This window comes from Heptranchias perlo, chromosome 13 (assembly GCF_035084215.1).
Source record: "Heptranchias perlo isolate sHepPer1 chromosome 13, sHepPer1.hap1, whole genome shotgun sequence".
NCBI lineage: Eukaryota > Metazoa > Chordata > Chondrichthyes > Hexanchiformes > Hexanchidae > Heptranchias > Heptranchias perlo.
In genome coordinates, this window is record NC_090337.1 from 55,259,970 (window position 1) to 55,282,954 (window position 22,985).

The 22,985-nt window shown below is 42.6% G+C and overlaps 1 long non-coding RNA gene and 1 pseudogene across 2 annotated transcripts in view; one reads left to right on the forward strand and one right to left on the reverse strand.

The window, feature by feature from the left end:
• LOC137331174 (uncharacterized) overlaps positions 1-22,985 on the reverse strand; it is a 564,227-nt gene that overhangs the window by 163,753 nt on the left and 377,489 nt on the right. The gene's annotated exons all lie outside the window — the stretch shown is intronic.
• Positions 8,346-8,900, forward strand: LOC137331707 (spermatogenesis-associated protein 24 pseudogene; annotated as a pseudogene).

The window sequence follows — 22,985 nt, forward strand, 5'->3', positions numbered from 1 at the left end:
GACTAAAAGTCAACAAATTCCCTGGACCTGATGGCCTACATCCTAGGGTTTTAAAAGAGGTGGCTGCAGAGATAGTGGATGTATTGGTTTTGATCTCCCAGAATTCCCTAGATTCTAGAACGGTCCCTGTGGATTGGAAGGTAGCAAATGTAACCCCGCTATTCAAGAAAGGAGGGAGAGAGAAAGCAGGGAACTACAGGCCAGTTAGCTTGACATCAGTAGTAGGGAAAATGCTAGAATCTATTATTAAGGACGTAGTAACAAAACACTTTGAAAATTACAATATGATTATGCAGAGTCAACAAGGTTTTATGAAAGGGAAACCATGTTTGACAAATCTATTAGAGTTTTTTGAGGGTGTAATTAACGGGGGAGATAAGATGGAACCAGTGGATGTAGTATATTTGGATTTTCAAAAGGCATTCGATAAGGTGCCACACAAAAGGTTGTTACACGAGATTAGGGCTCATGGGATTGGGGATAATATATTAGCATGGATTGAAGATTCGTTCATGGACAGAAAACAGAGAGTAGAGATAAACGGGTCATTTTCGGGTTGGCAGGTTGTAACTAGTGAGGTGCTGCAAGGATCAGTGCTTGGGCCTCAGCTATTTACAATCTATATTAATGACTTAGATGAAGGGACTGAGTGTAATGTATCCAAATTTGCTGACGATACAAAGCTAGGTGGGAAAGTAAGCTGTGAGGAAGACGCAAAGAGGCTGCAAAGGGATATAGACAGGTTAAGTGAGTGGGCGAGATGATGGCTGATAGTGTATAATGTGGGGAAATGTGAAATTATCCACTTTGGTAAGTAGAATAGAAAAGCAGAATTTTTTTTTAAAAGGTGAGAGACTAAGAAATGTTGGTAGAGGGATTTGGGTGACCTCATACACAAATCACAATGTTAACATGCAGGTACAGCAAGCAATTAGGAAGGCAACTGGTATGTTAGCCTTTATTGCAAGGGGGTTGGAGTATAAAAGTAAGGAGGTCTTGCTGCAAATACATGGAGTTCTGGTGAGACCACACCTGGAGTACTGTGTACAGTTTTGGTCTCCTTACCTAAGGAAGGATATACTTGCCTTAGAGGGGGTGCAACAAAGATTCACTAGATTGATTCTTGGGGCGAGAGAAGAGATTGAGTAGAATGGGCCTATATTTTCTGGAGTTTAGAAGAATGAGAGATGATTGAAATATATAAAATTCTTAGAGGGCTTGACCAGGGCAGATACTGAGAGGCTGTTTCCCCTGGCTGGTGAGTCTAGAACTAGGGGTCATAGTCTCAAGATAAGGGGTTGGCCATTTAGGGCTGAGATGAGGAAAAATTTCTTCACTCAGAGGGTTGTGAATCTTTGGAATTCTTTACCCCAGAGGGCTGTGGATGCTCAGTTGTTCAGTATATTTAACAACTGAAATCGATAGATTTTTGGACACTAAGGGAATCAACGGATATGGGATAGAGCGGGAAAGTGGAGTTGAGGTCGAAGTTCAGCCATGATCTTATTGAATGGCAGAACAGGCTTGAGGGGCTGTATGACCAACTCCTGCTCCTATTTCTTATGTTCTAATGTTCCTCATGTCTCTGTGAATCACCATGGAATATTTTTCTACATTAAAAATGCAACAGACGGCAATCGCAATACGACTCTTGTGGACTCGCTAAGTCCAGCTGCAGGGAGGAACCATTGTTTTAACATGGTATCCCACTAAGGCCAATATAAAAGCAGCTTTAGCCTAACTAATAGTTACCGTGCTTCAAAGTAACTACATATAAAGCACTTTGAGGCATCACTGAGATGCGATAAAGCATTGCGTATGCAAGTATTTCTTTTAGTGTTCAAGGTTTTGATAAATAATAAAAAAAAACAATTTCCATAAATAATGTAAAACTTCACACGATTGCAATTTAGTAACTGTGCTCAGTGCACATTGTGCATCTTCTCGAACATTCACCAGCACCAAATAGCAGCTCCTAGATTTAAGGCCAAGAAAATATTCGTGAGCACTTTTTTTTGTTGACCTTAAAAAAAGATTGCACTGGGGTTTCACTACTCAGTTTGCATTAAAAGCAAAATACAAATTGTTCTGACTTGTGGAGGCAGAGTAAAAAGAAAAAATACATAAAGGATGTGTTTGAAGCTGAATAAGCTTGCTGTGTATTTTGTTTAATGCAACTTGTGAACTTGGCCAGCACAACCTAATTGTCCATGAAGTCATGTTGGGCTGCAGGTCAGATAGCCCCAACGTATTATTTAAAATAGGGGCATCCAGCTTGCCCAATGGCCCATTAAGTGAAGGCCAGCTGAAATCATATGGACCAACAGGTCCAGTGTTCAATCCAGGCTGATCTGAGCTGGGTTGCTGTTGAGGGCAATAAATCTCCATGGAAGGGCATTATTGCAAATAAGTATGATTGGGCTCAACAGATAATGAATTCTGTTTCCAGAAGGCCGAGATCAATCAAAAAGAGTTGCGCTTGTCGGGCAAAATGGCCCTTCCCAGTTTAACTTTCCCACCTACAATTGGCTGCAGTGTTCCTGGGCTTTGAAGCATGGGAAAGAAAATCATCTAGGGTTCCGACTCCTGAAAGTTATTCCAGTGACCTTTGCTGGGAAGTATGCATGTGGAGATATCAGTTGAGAATAAAACTGAGCGTGGTTATAATGTTTCCACAGTCCAATAGTCTGCTAGCACTCATTGTCCACTCACACACATGAAGAATGGCCATTTGAGTGAGGTACCAGATGGATGGCAGAGCCCAACCCAGCACGAGACTTTGCCTTTAGGAGGAGAGAAAATTTGTGGGGTGGAAAAAAAATTCCCAAACAGCTGGAAAACGTTTAAAGTCTGTGAAAGAATCTTCAGTTTGTACTGACATTCACAAACCGGACATCACTTCAACCTTACTATACAGATTACAATCTTTCTTATCTTTGTCATTCGTTCTTTACAAAGTAGGCTCTAGTTTGACTACGATGCAGCTCTCAAACAGATAGTGGGTCATAATCAGGATGAGAGAGCCGTGTAAAGCAGGGGCGAGAACCCATCACCATATCCACATAGAACCTGCAGTATATCGGATTCGAACTCCACCCAACATCATTTATTGCCGTCATATTATTTAGCATCAGGCACTCAACCAGTGCAGTTTAATCCTCTGGTAATGGCAATGCGAAATTTCTCTTCTTTATTGCTGAGGAGAAAATGCAAACAGGCTTTATCCCATTAATCAAATACATAAAACGCAAAGACTGCATGGATATTAGCTACCACATCTGTGGTTAGAATTTTGTCTGATTTAGGGGAAGAGAGAAAGGAGATTAACACCCAATGTGTCACCAGTTCTCGTCAGTCCTCCTTTTCTTAAAGTGATATGGCACCATGGCAGCCAGATGGAGCTTTCCTTTACCCATGATTGAAATTCAAACAGTGCTGCAAGGATCCATTCGATAAAGTTATGGTTGCCTCCTATCCAGTTTTTGGTGGGACATCTGTTTTTTGCTTTTAATGTAAAATGAGTAGTGAAACCCCAATTTTCTGTGTTTTTATCTATTTGCCACTTCATTTTCAGTGAGTCTTTTTCGTCCGGGTTTTACATTAAAATGTCAAAATTGGACTGATTTGAACTGTTTCACTGGCTGCAAAATCGCAAGCACCTCAAAAAGAGATTCAGCACCAGCAGCGAGCAGTCGAGTGACACTGAAATAAATGCATCCCCTATACTGGTTCAGTGGTGAATCCACACAGTAACTGAAAGTTCTTTTCCTAAGCCACACCCTCTGGCCCTGTCTCCAGCGCCATCCTCTCTCCAGTTTTGGACCTAAGGACCTTTTTTTCACCTCCTATTATCTGCAATGAATCTTGTGAATACCGCTGTTGCACATTAAATTTAAAAGGCCCCAAGTGTCTATATTTCCTCCCCTGCTTTTGGTCTCCAATTGTAGGAAGACCTTGAGTTTTTCATTACGTAGTCCCATTTTCTCCACTCATTGTGTGAAAATAATTATCTTGCCTCTTGGAAAGAAAACTAGTAACCAGAAACATGTCTGCTGTGAACATTCCTGAATCAGAACAATTTTGATCCTAAGTTCTTCAGGCGCCAAGAATTTCTGACAGACCCAAAGTAAACGATGATTGTTTTTGTACGATGACTTTCTTGGAAATTGCTCACTAAAAATATTTTCTGTTGCGTTTGGTTACTTTTGTGATGAGAACATTCATATAAATTAATCAGGCAAGTTTCAGGGAAAGCTTCCAAAAGACCCTGCAGCAATGTGCTGGATTCTTTTTCCCAATCTGATGTGGTCTGTAAAATCAAATGGAGTTTATTCCTACAGCTGGGTCTTATACAATTTGACATGCTCTTCCTTGTCTACTTCCCATTGTTTCATGTTAATTATGTTTCCCCACATGTAACTAATCTTCTTTATAGCAAAGACCTGACCTGGGACTTCAGTCTGTTTCTCTGTCAGGTGCTGACTGACCTGATGCTCATTTCTAGCATTTTAACTTCCACAATTGGTTATTTTCTTTCTAACCCATAACTGATTTGGACTTCTCAGCTGAGAAATGAGGACAGACCAACTTGCACCCTCTGCCTGTGTTTGTGTTGGCACTGTTCTCCTCTGTGATTAAACAGTGTGGGAATGCATACCTCAATACTGGTTTTACTTACACATGCAAACTCCCTTCCTAACAGCACTGTGGGAGAACCTTCACCACACGGACTGCAGTGGTTCAAGAAGGCGGCTCACCACCACCTTCTCAAGGGCAATTTGGGATGGGCAATAAATGCCGGCCTCGCCAGTGACGCCCACATCCCATGAACGAATAAAAAGAAATTCTGTGAAAATACTACAGCATCCCCACACAACAAAGCAATGTCATCCCATCCAAAGAAAGGAGAATTGAAATGATTCAGTACTTTAAAAAAAATGTTTGAAGTCACATTTCTTCATAACAAAATGGCACATGGTTCTGAGCACTTGGCCAAAGACTTGATTCACGGCCAAACTGCTACATTTTATTTTTGTACAAACTTTTCAGCTTGCTTTCATAAAATACAAAATCCAAAGGCTGGCCAAGTTATTTGGTGAATCATTGGTCTTTTTATTTCGTTCCGTCATAACTTATTCATGAACTATCTCAGAAGTTAGTGACTGAGAAGTAGGACAGACGTTCTAATTTGAAGGTCTCTTCCCTTCCTCTCACCTGTAGGTGGAGACTCATGGTGTATGTGCTTGAGCTTTCTGGTACCTCAACCAAGTGAGCATTCTTCACATGACAGCCCAGGCAGCAAATGTCAGCAGGTTCTTCAGCCAAGGGTGCAGGGACTTCACAAATGAGCTCTGTCCTGTCCTTTCCCCATGGTCTACACATCTGCACTTACCAGCAGGGGTCACTGGATAGGAATCTCAAGGGAGAACTCAAGCCGATGTCATTATTCCCTAGGCCAGGGATACTCTACCCAGCATTGTTCCGCTGACGTCAGTACATATGAGAGAGAGATCTAACCTAAAACACTTCTGAACTGGATAGCTCATCAACACATCATGCATTCCACTTACCCATTGCCATTCGGAGAGTAGTATTATCAGATTACATGGTCAGAAGGAAGGAATAGTGAGCATGTATATAGCACCTTATGATGTACCAAAGCACCTTACATAGAATGAATTACTCTGAAGTGCAGTCACTGTTGTTCTGTAGGTGAACACAGCAAGCCTTTGGCATAACAGCAATGAGATGAATGACCAGTTAATCTGTTTTTGGTGCAACGGTTGAAGGAAAAATGTCAACCAGGAAGATTGGGAGAACTCCCAGCTCTTCTTTGACATGGGACCATTTATGTCCAGCTGAACAGGCAGATAATGTCTCACCCAAAAGTACTGCACTGAAGTCTCATTCCAGGTCATGTGTTTAAGTCTTCAAGTGGGATAAAACCAACAACCTTCTGACTCAAGGGCAATGAAACAAGGTTTGTTCCAGGGCTAATTTGTTTCAGCCACTCTTCCAAAACAGATTACTTAGCTATTTAGCTACAAAAGGGTTGCAGTGGCTATTACCTGCTCTATATTTATCTTTCTTATATCAATAACCATTGCTGACCCTTGCTACATACATACAGGTCTCCGCTGTGTATTCTAATGGATTTCCAGCAGGTTGATTTACCCATCTGACTGTAAGTGCATATAGTTACATTTTAGAGATTCTCAAAATAGCGCATAACGTAAAACAGGCACCTTCACCTAATCAAGGGCAATGAACCTTCTTGATTTGATGATGTTTCCTTAATACATTAAAATCAACTGGTCCTCACCACTGTGAGAGGATACAATAGATACACAGATCACATCACAGCAAAAGCAGCTCATGCACATCACTGTTGTACTGGACTCCAGTATTTTCACTATAACTCCACTTGAACAAAAATATTACCATGACAAACAACTTCAGACAAAAAGCATTTTGTTCAGATAAGTGCCTATCCCACTACTAAAGAGAGTCACTGACATTTTAAAAATGGCAATAAGAGTCTGACATGAAGACAGCAAAGAACAACTGCTCTACTCTTGAAATCATGATTAAATCACAATGCAATAGTGGAGACTGGATGATGATTTTAACCAGGCAAGTTTCTGCAAACAATCTAGCACTAATCAGTATCATGTAAAACACACATTAAACTAAGCAGTAAGGTCAGTCACCATAAGACATGTTCCTATGGAGAACTGTGATTTATATATATAAAAGAATATATATATTTATATATATATATGGGAAAAAGCTCATGTTATATATGTTACGTTCCTGATGGTCTTCGAACCCTGGAAAACAGCTCCTGAGCATTCAATCTCTTCTTCATCTGTATTACAGAATTCAATAAAGAACAAAAGAGGCTTGGGAGGAGATTCCCACCCTGAGATAATAATGCAGAAGGGAGAGGGAGAAAGTAGGAAGAGAGTGGATTGAGCAAACACATCTGGTCTATGAAGAGAAAGAACAAAGAATTAAAGGCATGACAGAATCCCAAGACTTTTGTTTCCCTTTTATATGTTTATATTACCAAGTATTATTGGCCACAATCCTGTTATAAAACAATGTAAATTAGCCAAACACGTAGGAAGGGACTATTGCACTGCACTATACAGCAATTGATTCCAATTCTGAAATTATCAACTGACCAATATATACTTCAAGCAAATAGAAAATATATATGGTGCACGCCTTAGGAATGAGTGAACCAATATGGCTAGTCTGATTTGAATAGACCCAAACCAACCATGATCTGGTTCAGCGAATTGCCTACGAGCACTCAATGAGCAGCGGGCAGCTCACCGACTGTATTCCAATGAAAATGGCTCAGGAGTCCCGTTGAAGAGTTCCAGAAGCCACAGTGGATGCACCTCTGACTTCATGAGCTCATTTTTGAAATGGTGGCGGGTTGGCAGCTGGTGGGGGGGGGGGGGGGAGGGGAGGGGGTGAAGGTGCGCGTGGCAAACCCGAATAAACAAACCTTACCATTTTTGATGTGATCGCGTCACAATTGAAGGTGATTAACGTGCTCTCCGGGTTTCGTGCCCAGCAGCCAGCCTGATTGACAGACTGGCTACCATCAGGAGCTGCAACGCAAGTTGGGGGGGGGGGGTAGAGAAAGTGAGAGAGTGAGACATCATCCAGCGCTGGAACAGAAGATCGGGGGGAGAGAGGGGAAGATCAGAGGGGGGGGGGGGGGAAGAGGGGAAGTTCACAGTGGAGAGGGGAAAATTAGGGGGGAGAGGGGAATATCCAGGGAGATAGGGGGAATGAGGAAGGGGAGATCGGAGGGGGTGAAGAAGGGGAGATCGGAGGGGGTGAAGAAGGGGAGATTGGAGAGGGAGACATCGGATATCAGAGCAGGGTGGAAAGGTAGGTTGATTTTATGTTTTAACTTCATGCAATGGTTTTTTATGTAATTTATTTTGTTTCTTTTTGCTTGATCCGGCCCTTCACGCCTGGTTTCACCAGGTGTGAATCAGAAGCTGTAGGAAAGCCACCCAGGTAAGTTAAAAATCGTTCTAACAACCTAATCTGTCACAAGTAAAGTGCCTTAAGCACCTCAATGAGGTACATTTGGCTCTTTAACTATCATCCCGCCGGCTTTAATTCCCCGATTTCGGAGCCCCCCGCCCCCAACGCACCCACAATTTCCCAGGAAAATCGAGCCCCATATGACCATTTTGCGCATATGTTTAAAATGGCACCCTGCAACTCAACAATGACCTCTGACAGCCCTCTTCATTCAAATCTCCAACTCACAAAACCCTTTAAAACACAAGAGGAGGGGTGAGTAGGGCTGGAGGATGGATGGTGGAGCTGACGGGATGCTTAGTGTGGTTCACGGACAGATGCGGGATATTGTCCTGACAGAACAGCAAACGATCTGGAGTTTGGGTCAAATGATATTCAGAGAGAATCAAGGACTCAGTAAGCAGACAGGAATTTGAAGATATTTTGAAGGAGTTGGAGAATCAAAAACTTGAACATGCTAAACCCAAAGCTCTACTTTCCAAGGAATCTGCAAAGTTGCAGTTTGTGTTCAGTGAAATAGAGGTTCTAATGAAACAGTTGGAAAGGGAGAAGTTGGCTTTTGAAAGTGCATTGAAAACAAGGCATTGAAGGAGTCAACCAAAAAGGACAAGTTAATACACAAATGCAATGAAATTGTGAGTCAGATGGAAAAACAAGGTGATATTTTGAATACCAAAGAGAATTGAATGAAAGAACTTTGTCATCTACTTGCAAAGCAACAAGTTACTGACTTTGAAATATAGAAACAGCAAGGTGCTTACTTAGCATGTGTACTAGAAGAAAACCAGAGGAAAGTATCTGGAAAATCCCACCTTGCCTTGAAGTAGCAGCGTCCATACTGACTTGAAAATTCTTCAAATTTTGGATTAGCATTTGGCAACCGACTAAATTTTGGGTTATTGTGGTGAAATGAATTCCAAACTCAGGATTATAGGCGCCCTAGCAGTATTGAGCACAATAATGAACAAAGTAGCACTAAATAGAATATCAAATGGATTGTCCAAAGCACAATTAAATCTGGTGTTAGATTTCACATTCATCGTCCTGGTGACTTGAAGCACAGCTTTAAAGAAAGGAATTGAATGAAATATAAATGAAAGTGAGATTTCCAAATTGGGAACCTATATTGTTCCATTCCTATGTCAAAGCTTATCACGTGTGTTGCCTTTAACTACATGTGTGTCCTGTTCAATCAGAAATTATAGGGCCCCATCAGTGCTCTGTCTTGGGCTCAGTACTTGGACACAAGTTTACAGACAACGTCATCTGCATCACGAACAAAACATGTAAAGACTGATGTGATGGTGCAACAAAAAAAAACTTACTAGGGCATTTGATTTGATTACCTCAATGTTTGCTACAATCCTGGATCTCATAGAAAAATAAAGTAAGTTTTTCTACTCTTCGGATGAGACGTTAAACCGAGGCCCCATCTGCCCTCTCAGGTGGCCGTAAAAGATCCCTTTACACTATTCGAAGGAGAGCAGGTGAGTTCTCCAAGCATCCTGGCCAACATTTATCCCTCAACCAACATCACTAAAACAGAATGGGCCAGATTTTGCTGTCAAAATAACAGTGAGGCTAATGGCTCTCATAGTTATTTATGCGTAGATTGTACGGCAACTTTAGGCGAAGAGCAGATGCGTGGTTAAATGCGAGTATCCGAAAGTTGCTGTCCGAGTTGTGCCGTTCCGCCATTGGCTTCGCGGAAACGGCATTTCGCCTTCTGCCTCACCAATGACATGCATTGAATGTCGTGAAGTTGCTGTATTTGCACAGTAGATACGAACTAAACCCACCTCAGATATTTAGGGCTCGTAACTACAAGCATAAGTACCCTTTTAACGATGTGATAAATGTTAATGACTGCCAATCAACCTCTCTAGCACCAAAAATTAACTATTAGTTAATTCAGGTTGTGAATTGTTTTAGGAAATTTTAAAAATGTCAAATTTTAAATTATTACACTTTTTTTCTTACTTTTCCTTTCTGTCTTGTTTTTCTCTCTCTTAATCCAGTCTTTCTTTCCCTCTATTTCTCTTCCTGTACCTGATTTGACAGTGAATTCACCCCCTTCAATTCATCTTCCATCTCAGTCCTTCCATTGTTTATTTTCCAATCCTTAAATCTCATTAAGGAGATATCCTGTTGGCTGCCCTGTTCACTCAGGTCCCAGATGCTCTGTTTCCCTCATTACGCCGTTATCAGCTCACACTTTCAGCAACTTAGTAGGCAAACACTTTTGGAGCTGAAGGGTGCAGAGGCATGTTTAAATAATGGCAGATACCGTTAGATGCCCTGCCACCATTATTTTGTCCTTGATCTCATTGCTGTTTGTGGAGCCTTGCTGTGTGCAAATTGGCTGCCAAGTTTCCTTACAATACGACAGTGACTACACTTCAAAAGTAACTAAATGGTGGTGAAGTGCTTTGGAAATCCTGTGGTCGTGAAAAGCACTATATAAATGCCAACTCTTTATTTCTTATTCTTACTATTCACAACTCAATGCTTGGGCATCAAATTGTTCACTACATGTCAGAACAAGTCTTACCACTGCATGTTTGTAGCCATTATTAGACATAAATCCCCTATCTTGATTTTTTAAATTATTATTTGTGCCAAAGAATGCACTCTTGTTTCAGGCTCTTCTAAAGGTGTCCTCTTAAGGCCTCACTGTGGAAGAGATCCCTCTCCAATGGATCAGGGTTACCTTAGCTAACATAACAAAATAACAATGAAGGCTAATTATGTTAAACTTGGTTTATTTGTTGGTCTTTCTTGAGCAAAGCAAGCTTTTGCATAAATATTCACAATTAATAAAGTATTAAAAGCTGCATTTTTTTTGGAGACTGAACTCAATTCCAATCAAATTCATGTCAACAGAATAAAAATAGTACAACAGCTTCACCCCAATCAGTGCATATACTTGAACAGCGTCCATTTATTGTCTGACACATATGGTACACTGTACAGAATGCCAATGTCTGAGTAAACATTGGAAATCAGGTCATTCACACAATTCTCATTTGGATCAATGTGATTATGCAGTGGATAACAAGGTGATTGCTAGGCAGAAGCAGCTGGCTTAAATATTGACTCTGTGTACAGAGCCATCTGGAGCACAGGCTGAGCAATCACCTGTTCACTTAGCACCAGCCACTGGAAGTGAGAGATTAGCTGGGAAACAGTGAGTGAGCCAGCATTGGTGCTGTCGTAAATTAAGGGTTTGTTTGTAATACAGGAGGGGTAGATTTTTCATTTCAATGCAGTGTTTGAGTTCAAACAGTGCACAGTAGGCATTCTGGCTACATATATCGGGCATGGCCAGCCCCATCAAAGGGGAGTATTTTTATCTCTTGATGCACCTGGAGAATGCTCAGTTCCCAGGAAAAAGGAGTGGAGACTCGTTACATCAGGTCTCTGCCTCCTCTACGCTGCCCTGGATTTTCTGAAGCTGGAATACCTTCCCGAAGTTCAGGGTCAGTGTGATGTTTTTCTTGTAATTCTTCTCTTGCCTACTCACTTCGTCTCATACAAGCACAACATTGGGCCAGATTTTGCTGTGAGAATATGGGTGAAGCTAACAGCAGTCATAGTTATTTATGCACAAATTGGACAGCAACATATGCGCAGTTAAACGTGGAAATCAGGAAGTTGCTGTCCGAGATGCGTTGCAAATCCGTAAGCTGCACGAAAACGGCATCTCGCCATCTAGCTCCCTTTCAAATTAATTGAACAGCGTGAAGTTCCTGCACTCACATTGTAGATATGGACTAAACTCACCAGAAAAAGTTAGGGCTTGTCTGCACTGATGCGAGGAACATTGAATGTACAGCACAGAAACAGGTCATTCAGCCCAACAGGTCCATGCCGGTGTTTATGCTCCACACGAGCCTCCTCCCTCCCTGCTTCATCTAACCCCATCAACATATCCTTCTATTCCTTTCTCCCTCACATATAGCATCACCTTAAATGCATCAATGCTACTTGCCTCATCTACTCCTTGTGGTAACGAGTTCCACATTCTAACCGCCCTCCTGAAGAAGTTTCTCCTGAATTCCCTATTGGATTTATTAGTCATGATGTGGAGATGCCGGTGATGGACTGGGGTGGACAAATGCAAGGAATCTTACAACACCAGGTTATAGTCCAACAATTTTATTTTAAAATCACAAGCTTTCGGAGATTATCCCCTTCGTCAGGTGAATGAGTGAAAGATTCTCAAATCGCATATCTTATATTAGGCTGGGACACCATCACACCAATCAAAAGGTGTCGTTGTTGTTCAAATGGGCCAGCCACGGAGAACAATACGTCCCAGTACGCTGAATGTACATTGTGTCAGATTACACAGACAGAGAGAAAGAGACCCAAATGGCAGAGAGAGAGAGAGAATATTAAAAACAGATAATTTTTTTTCCTGCTGGTGGGGTTACGTGTAGCGTGACATGAACCCAAGATCCCGGTTGAGGCCGTCCTCATGGGTGCGGAACGATTTTGCGTTGTCGTGTGTCTCGAAGGCCGCCTTGGAGAACGCTTACCCGAAGATCGGTGGCTGAATGTCCTTGACTGCTAAAGTGTTCCCCGACTGGGAGGGAACCCTCCTGTCTGGCGATTGTTGCACGGTGTCCGTTCATCCATTGTCGCAGTGTCTGCATGGTCTCGCCAATGTACCATGCTCCGGGGCATCCTTTCCTGCAACGTATGAGGTAGACAACGTTGGCCGAGTCACAGGAGTATGAACCATGTACCTGGTGGGTGGTGTCCTCTCGTGTGATGGTGGTATCCGTGTCGATGATCTGGCATGTCTTGCAGAGGTTGCCGTAGCAGGGTTGTGTGTTGTCGTGGACGCTGTTCTCCTGAAAGCTGGGTAATTTGCTGCGAACGATGGTCAGACCAAATTACCCAGCTTTCAGGAGAACAGCGTCCACGACACCACACAACCCTGCCACGGCAACCTCTGCAAGACATGCCAGATCATCGACACGGATACCACCATCACACGAGAGGACACCACCCACCAGGTACATGGTTCATACTCCTGTGACTCGGCCAACGTTGTCTACCTCATACGTTGCAGGAAAGGATGCCCCGGAGCATGGTACATTGGCGAGACCATGCAGACACTGCGACAACGGATGAACGGACACCGTGCAACAATCGCCAGACAGGAGGGTTCCCTCCCAGTCGGGGAACACTTTAGCAGTCAAGGACATTCAGCCACCGATCTTCGGGTAAGCGTTCTCCAAGGCGGCCTTTGAGACATACGACAACGCAAAATCGTCGAGCAGAAGTTGATAGCCAAGTTCCGCACCCATGAGGACGGCCTCAACCGGGATCTTGGGTTCATGTCACGCTACACGTAACCCCACCAGCAGAAAAAAAAATTATCTGTTTTTAATATTCTCTCTCTCTCTCTGCCATTTGGGTCTCTTTCTCTCTGTCTGTGTAATCTGACACAATGTATATTCAGCGTACTGGGACGTACTGTTCTCCGTAGCTGGCCCATTTGAACAACAACGACACCTTTTGATTGGTGTGATGGTGTCCCAGCCTAATATAAGATATGCGATTTGAGAATCTTTCACTCATTCACCTGATGAAGGGGATAATCTCCGAAAGCTTGTGATTTTAAAATAAAATTGTTGGACTATAACCTGGTGTTGTAAGATTCCTTGGATTTATTAGTGACTATCTTATTGTTATGGACCCAATTCTGGTCTCTCCCACAAGTGGAAACATCTTCTCTACATCTACCCGATCAAACACTTTCATAATCTTAAAGACCTTTATCAGGTCACCCATCAGCCTTCTCTTTTCCAGAGAAAAGTGCCCCAGCCCATTCAATCTTTCCTGTTAGGTATAACTTCTCAGTTTTGGTATCATCCTAGTAAATCTTTTTTGCACCTTCTCCAGTGCCTCTATATCCCTTTTATAATATGGAGATGAGAACTGATCACTGTACCCCAAGTGTGGTCTAACCAAGGTTCCATATAAGTTTAACATAACTTCTCTGCTTTTCAATTCTATCCCTCTAGAAATGAACCCCAGTGCTTTGTTTGCTTTTTTTATGGCCTTTTTAAACTGTGTCGCTACTTTTAGTGACTTGTGAATCTGTACCCCCAGATCCCAGTGCTCCTCTATCCCATTTAGAATCTTATTTTCCAAGGCATGTGTCGCCTCCTTATTCTTCCTACCAAAATGTAATACTCATCTGCTGCAATTTAAAGTTCGGGAATATTTAATTAAGCCAGGATTCAGCCGGAGGGGGCTTTTTAGCTGTCGGAGACTTGTACAAAAAGTCTGTGAGAACCAAGTGTCAGATTTTTTCACATTTCTTTCAAATTTATGTGACATCAAGAGACCTGGAAGTGCTGAAAGAGCTGGAGTGTGAAAAAAAGCCTTTTCCACTCGGGATCCCACTGTTCATAAAACGTTTTTAAAAGTTTATTTACAATTAAACTGATTTTCTATATTTAAGAGGTCATTTGAAGACTCTACTCACCTCCCTAAGACTCCTGGCTGAATTGGTGGGATCTCTTCTCTTCACTCTTTATTGTCCCAAGTGACCAGACTTTTTCTTGCATGATTCCAAACGCTGTTCAGATGCCCTGTAGAGAGCGCCATGCTGTATTGAGCTCCCAATGACAGGAACTTCCAAAAGCCCATGGAAAGTCTATGGGCAAGTGCAAGTCTAACGAATGGCTAGTGCCGTTCATTGACCACTCAAAGCAAAATCTGGCCCATTATATTGCCAAGTACATATTACTGGAAGAAGTGCTCTGCAGCCAGTATTCTAACATATGTTCCTCTTCTAATTCTACAGAAGTACCCCCGCAAGGACTAGCCAGACCCATCAGTGGCACAGAAGAAGCCAGCACCTCATGGTACCCTACACCTGTCGTGAGCACTAGCACTGGTAGATCTGTCCCAAGGGACCTACGTAGTTTGAGGAGGGAGTGTTTGGTGAATCACAGAGCTTAAGTAAGTGGGGGGCATGTGGTAATGGTGGCAAAAGAGGAACGGGAACTTGGTGGCAGTGGAGGCACAAGAACCTGCTGACTGGAAGGCCAGCTTGTGTCCTTCCTCAGCTGCAGAGTCAGACCTCATGGAGCCTGCTTATTAGAAAAGATTGCTATGTGAGCACAAGAATGCAATTGTTTGGTAATGTAAAACACACTGTGAAAGGTCTGGCAGCATCCTAGACAATTCCATGATCTATATCTATGCAATCCTGCATGATGGCGTCATCAGAACTGCAGTCCATGATGGAGTACATGGCAAACCCAAGAGCTTCTCCAGTAGACCCCCAAGTGACGAAGCACATTAACATTGGGAATATATTTTCCGAATGTTTACACTGCTGCTATGGAGGCCCTGATGTCTAAATGTGCAGCAGACTCTCTTGTCTGGCTTCAACATGCTGGGCGATCAGATTGACAAATGTCACTGCTGCCCAGGGGTCTGTGTTACATTGTTGAGTCTTTTCTACTCTTCTTACTCTAGACATTTCAGTTCCCTCTCACGTGTCAGTCCCAACTCTCAATGCCTTTGAGAGCATCTTCATCAGTCTTGATATCTGGGTAGGCTTTCGGTAAGGCATTCACGACAACAAACAGAAAAGCCTTCCTGTTAATTGTTTTGGCACCTGGAAATTATCTTATGCCTCCACAAGACTCTTCTCTCACCTTCAAAAGCAATAGAACATCACAAGACCCCATTCTAGTTTTAAACCATTAAGCTAACTTATTAAACAACAAACAAGTGAATATATAATAATGTAATGCACACACATAGTAAAATAATTGTATTATCTAGTTCTTTGAAAGAAAATTAATTAAACATCATAATCTATAGGCTGAGAATTCTTGTGTTTAACTTTTATGCAGTTTTTTTTTCCTGTGATATTTTCTAACTTTGGGAGCTAACAAATCTACTTATCTTTCTGTGAAGATTCCAGTCAGTTGAAATAATCTCCAGTCAGTGCAATTCTCTGTTACTAACTCAGCTCCATAAACAGTTTCAGCCACTTAAATACTCTGACAAGTAGCCAAAGCTTGTTCGATTTTCATAACTGAAACTCAGATTCAAAAATCTCTGACTATCATATATATGATTGAACCAAATACACAGCGCATATATATTTGAAATATATAGCTTGGTATTGCTGTAAAGCCTATAACCTTGGAAAGAACACTGACAACATTTGTTCCAATTAAGGCTGAACAGGCAAGCTGGCTTTTCTACCTACTCTTTATACAATGCAACTGAACCCCATCGAGATCTCTGTGCTCCTCCATTTCTGGTCTTTTGTGCATCCTCGATTTTCATCACTCCACCATTGACAGCCATGCCTCCAGCTGCCTAGGTCCTAAGTTCTGGAATTCCCTCCCTAACCCTCACTGCCTCTTTACCTCTCTCTCCTCTTTAAAGATGCTCCTTAAAATCTACCTCTTTCACCAAGCTTTTGGTCACCTGTCCTAGTATCTCATGTGGCTCAGTATCAACTTTTGTTTAATAACATTCCTGTGAAGCACCTTGGGATGTTTTACTACATTAAAGATGCTATATAAATGCACGTTGTTGTTGTTGTTGTTAAAGGGCCAGCTATCAGACTACAAGAAGACATTTTTGACACAGTCTACTCCTGAGGCCTTGTGTGGTGCACTTTCTAATGCCCATGACAGTTTTCAAAGAAGAACAGCTGCCGAGGTCCTAAGTTCTGGAATTCCCTCCCTAACCCTCACTGCCTCTTTACCTCTCTCTCCTCTTTAAAGATGCTCCTTAAAATCTACCTCTTTCACCAAGCTTTTGGTCACCTGTCCTAATATCTCATGTGGCTCGAAAAATTATCTAAGCATTCATTTCATTGCCATTTGTGGGATCTTGTTGCATGTAAATTAGCTGCCATGTTTACCTATATAACAGTAACTACAGTTTAAAAAGTAATATGTGAAGCACTTTGAGGTATTTGTCAGTTAAGTCTTAAGAAGTGTCTCTCTTTTCTCCCACACAGATCAGTGGAGATGGTGAGGGAATGCCCTGCAGTGCATGATTGGAGTAGACACAATGAGGCTTCTCTCACTCAGGCCAATGCCAAACCGAGCCCATCTGCTCAAATGGGAAATGTACTGGAATTCAGGCAGGGGCGACATGCCGCCGAGCATCTCAAACCTGGTGGAACCAGTTGCAGTGCCATCTCATAACCCAGCCCAAGGAGATACAAGGCCATCTCAATCCCAAGTATAAACTGACACCCAATAGGCAGCCACCTAACTTACTCCTCCCACTGGGGAAGGACTATCAAGGAGCATAAGGATAGTTCAAGCAGACACACATTATATACAGTCACCAAGGGGTAAAACAGAGTAGACACATACACTTATCACTTCTTGAGTATTGAATTTAGTTGCACTTAATTTCAACTATGTCCAGAGAGTTTACTTTTGAAGGTGCAGTGTATCAAAGGCCAGACGTCCATGGCAGTTATGCAAAGAACAATATTACTGAAGGTTGGGCAGCTCAGTCAACTGGTGAAGGTCTAGTATTTGAGAGCCTGCTCCATTGCTAGGCCGCAGTAGACAGCAAAGTTGTCTAGCACGCAGCAGACAATGATAATCTTCAAAGGCCTGTTGGGATATAACATAATGTGACCCTGATCTGTCCAGACATTGGATGCATTGCTTCAAGGTGCCTTTATTATGCTCAAAAATGATCCTGGTGTTTACATGGGCCCATTTATATCTGTATCCATGTAGTGTCCCTAGCTGTTCCATGGGGCGAAGAGGATAATCTTTGTCTCCTGGTCTGATTTTTCCTGCAAATAGCCCAGTCAATGTTCTCCTTCAAATTGTCCAGGCACAAAGGATTGACTTAAAATGAAGGAATCATGACTGCAGATCAAATTTGAGCAGCAGTCACAACTCAGTCACTGCCTCCCTGGTGAAGCAAAGTCTGCAAAGGCAGCTGTTCTCGGACATTCCAAGATTGGTATGCCTGGGTCTGTAAACATGGCAGTGCGGGCGAGGGTAAGTATGACAACCTGCCTGTGGTGCAAGTGAACCTGCCTCATATGCTTTCACCTGCTTCCACCCCCCAAAACTCAGGATCATTCAATTTAGTGCCCATTTTAAGAATTTAGATTGCAACAATAAGAAATCCAGAAATACAGTTTTTATCAATCACTTACTGAAAAACTAGAATGTGGCTGGTCTCCATTGCCCATTTTAAGTAAGTGAATTGAGCACACAGCACATTACCAGTGAGAAAATCAGGAGATTGTCCTCTCAACAACAATAACATATTTATATAGTGCCTTAAACACAAGGTTTGGGAAGGACTGAAGGGCAGAGAAATTAGAGGAGAGGGCAAGGTGAGTTGAGATAGAGATTGAAATCACAGAGTATGAGGAGTTGCTTAGTGCAGAGATTGAAGGAGGATATCTTGGGGAGAATGGTGGAGTGGGGTTTGGGAGGGCAGTAAGAAATTAGGATTTTAAATGAGAGGCGAGAGGGGTCGAACAAGGTGAGGCGCTTGAAGGAGGAGAAGGTGCCTGAGGAGTAGGGGGAAAGACCAGGTGAAAAAGAGCACACTGCCACTGCAGCAGTTTAAACAGGGCAGACGGTGGAAATTATAACTGGGCGGAGAGGCTCAGTAAGGGGCAAACAAATTCTCTCCATTTGCTTAAGAATCGGAGCTTTAGTAAAGCACTATGAGAGAGCAGTGATTTAGCTGAAAAGATTCCCACCTTGTCCTTACCCCACACTGATCCCAACAGGCAAAACTTTTAATCTACAGTCTACTCCCTCTTTGAACCTATTCAAGAAACAAAACAGTACTAAATGCAGTATTCCAACATGGAGGCAGGTGTTACTTTGAACTAACAACAAAGGAAACAAACTTCTATGGTGCTTTCTAAATTCATAATTAAGTTTTCAACAAAGATAAATTTACAGCAATTACACAAAATGCAACTAAAGCTTCATCCGCTTGTGAACTCAATGAGATGGATTTACAAATCAGGGTCATCATATATAAATATCTGTCCTGGTTCTTAATTTTATTTTACTTGCTGCTGTATAACAATGTTGTTTTGACATTTTTTTGAAACAATGAAGATAATATAACTTGAATCTTCTCCAGGCAGTTAGTGAGCAGGACCTCCTTCCTCATTTTCAAATGCACATGAAGTTTTTTGCTTTGTGTTTTTGTTGTACTTCCGAGTGACATTCGAAACATGTTCTTGACCTGAAGGAACAGTGTGAAAACTAGACTCTAAAACCTTACTACATTTACATTAGGGATGGTAATCAAAACACAGTCCTTAAAGAGGCCTGGTCCCTGATATTTATGGGGAGGTGGGGAGGAAGCAGGGGCACGTGCCAGTGGCTGGGAAACCCGGAAATACTGGGAAAGCGGAGGTCCTGCCGAATTTAACGGCGGGACTTCATTAGAATTTTTTTTACTCCGTTTCCCGCTCGGCAGCCAGCCGAACTGAAAGGCTGACCGACTGCCAGGCAGGAAAGTCTGCTGTAGAAGGCGGCAGTCGGGGACCTCTGGGGACGGTCCCAGGCAATCGAGAAGATCAGGCGTTGGTTGTGGGGGGGGGGGGGGGGGAGGAAGGGGGAGGGGGGTGCTCAGAGCACGGCTCTGAGGAGGGAGGGAGGGAGAGAAAGCGGGGGGAGTGGAGACCTCATGGGATGGAGGTGGGGGTGGGAGTGGTTGTGGAGATCACGGGGTGGGGGGGAAAGGAGAGATTGTGTTGGGGGGGGGCGGTAAGAGATCATGGGGGGTAGGAATCGCAGGGGGGTCTGAATATCTTGGGGCTCTGAATGTAGCGGGGGTGGTGGAGGAGGTCGGCAGATCATGGGGTGGGAGGGGGTCGGTAGAGCGTGGGGAGGGAGAAATCATAGAATCATAGAAGTTACAACATGGAAACAGGCCCTTCGGCCCAACATGTCCATGTCGCCCAGTTTATACCACTAAGCTAGTCCCAATTGCCTGCACTTGGCCCATATCCCTCTATACCCATCTTACACATGTAACTGTCCAAATGCTTTTTAAAAGACAAAATTGTACCCGCCTCTACTACTGCCTCTGGCAGCTCGTTCCAGACACTCACCACCCTTTGAGTGAAAAGATTGCCCCTCTGGACCCTTTTGTATCTCTCCCCTCTCACCTTAAATCTATGCCCCCTCGTTATAGACTCCCCTACCTTTGGGAAAAGATTTTGACTATCTACCTTATCTATGCCCCTCATTATTTTATAGACTTCTATAAGATCACCCCTTAACCTTCTGCTCTCCAGGGAAAAAAGTCTCAGTCTATCCAACCTCTCCCTATAAGTCAAACCATCAAGTCCCGGTAGCATCCTAGTAAATCTTTTCTGCACTCTTTCTAGTTTAATAATATCCTTTCTATAATAGGGTGACCAGAACTGTACACAGTATTCCAAGTGTGGCCGTACTAATGTCTTGTACAACTTCAACAAGACATCCCAACTCCTGTATTCAATGTTCTGACCAATGAAACCAAGCATGCCGAATGCCTTCTTCACCACCCTATCCACCTGTGACTCCACTTTCAAGGAGCTATGAACCTGTACTCCTAGATTTCTTTGTTCTATAACTCTCCCCAACGCCCTACCATTAACGGAGTAGGTCCTGGCCCGATTCGAACTACCAAAATTCATCACCTCACATTTATCTAAATTAAACTCCATCTGCCATTCATCGGCCCACTGGCCCAATTTATCAAGATCCCATTACAAACCTTCTTCACTGTCCACAATGCCACCAATCTTGGTGTCATGGCAGAAGATGTGCTTAAGGGGCCAGGGGATCCTCCTGGCCTACAAGCGTTGCTGGAAAAGCACTTACCAGCTGGATCTGGCAGCTCTTGCCTCCCTTCAGCTGCCCCATTGATGTGGGAAAGTGTAGCATATTCATCATTTTGCATTATTACATAAATACAAGTTATACTAATTGAACTGTATCCAATCAGAACGGTTACCCTGCATAAACCTGCTATCTATGAAAAAAAAACAGCTTAATGATTCGTATCCAGCCTCACCTTTCTGAATGTTTTCTCGGTTAACCTGTGAAAAGACTGGAGATGCACGCGTGAACGCACATGAAAGACAAGATATCCAGTTCATACATCATGGGCAAGGCATTGTCACATTTCCTAGGTTACAATATTATATAATTAGCCATCAGGCAGAGTGAGAGTCAACGCCAGCACACGAAGAGAATGGTATCCACATACAGTAGCGACTGATGCCCCTAAACCCGAGCAGGTATTTATGGTCGACCTAAATTTCTAATATGATGGCACCACAGCATATAAAAACATACTTTTTCTCTCCTACATGGCAACAGGACAAGATTCAAGTCATATCTTTCTACAGAGGACACAAATGTCAATAACTATTTATCGTTTTGCCTTCTGGCACACGCTTGACTGCTAGAGCCAAGATTTCTTATTGCCTTGCCTATCTGATGGTGTTTTTTTTGGCATTAAATTATAAAAAAACAGGGACTTATTGCCGTCAAGGGACAATATCTGTGGCAACAATTTCATGGTTCGCTTCCAATAGTGTGCAAGCCCTTACCTGCCACAATCAAAATCCAATCCATTGCATTTACAAAGTTTCACTTACACTTAATCATCCAGAGGGCATCTTCAGTTCAAAAATAATTATGACAGAGCAATTTAGAATCATTTTCTGCTTTTTTTACTATTCCATAAATGCTTTTTAATGCGAACACATTGGCCATGAATTTCCCTGTGGCAGATATAGGGGTAAATGTCATGGAAAGTTGGCATTCATTCTGCAGAAATCCTGCCTTTGTCAAATATCAACATTTCCCATTCATTATGGCACTAATGTCACATCAAAGATACCTCTTCCCAAACAAATCATGGTAGCAGTAGCGATGTTTCCAAAGGCTGAAGACGCCTCAACAACAAAATGTACTCTACCTCAACAGGGTATTACTATTAATATCAGGACGGGAAACGTCAGGAGAGATTGAGAACAGTAAACAACACAGAGATTTATAGCAAGTGAAGCTCAGCAATTGGTAGAGAATGTGCAAAATTGGAAAACTCGTTTTGGGGATCAGCCAACATGCGCCCATCCTGAGAGCTGAAGTAAAAAATTAGGCAAATAATATAAAATGAATATGGCTTCTCATGGAAACTGAGGAAGGAGGAATCTGTTATCTGTTGGAATCTTGTCAGTGAAGCGACCTGACCAGAAACGCTAACTGATGAAAGGCTGCAGAAAGAAGTTCCACCATTATTCAAACCTTAGGCCTAGTAGACAAGAGAGGTAGTGAACTATTCTTCCTTCAGGAAGAGATGTAAGTTGTCATCATCAGTATAGGGATGATGAGAAATGTGGTTCGTAACAGTCTAGAATTATCTTAACATCTACATGGAACAAAACATAACCAGTGTTAATACACCTGATCACATAAGCAATACAATCCCATAGCGTTATTTATTTCAATGGGGAGGGGAAGGTGATCTTAATTTCAGCACAAAATATTGTTGAGGTTGGAGGAAATAAATGCATCCGTTACAATACTCAAGCCAGCTCAATCCCTTCTGTATGTTTGTCATTATATAAACCAGGTGTTCTTTCATTCCACTACTTTTAACAAGGGAGCATTGGGATTGCCTTCATTTCTGCAAATTTTTTTTTATTCGTTCATGGGATGTGGGCATCGCTGGCAAGACCAGCATTTATTGCCCATCCCTAATTTCCCTTGAGAAGGTGGTGGTGAGCCGCCTTCTTGAACCGCTGCAGTCCATGTGGTGAAGGTTCTCCCACAGTGTTGTTAGGAAGGGAGTTCCAGGATTTTGACCCAGCGATGACGAAGGAACGGCGATATATTTCCAAGTCA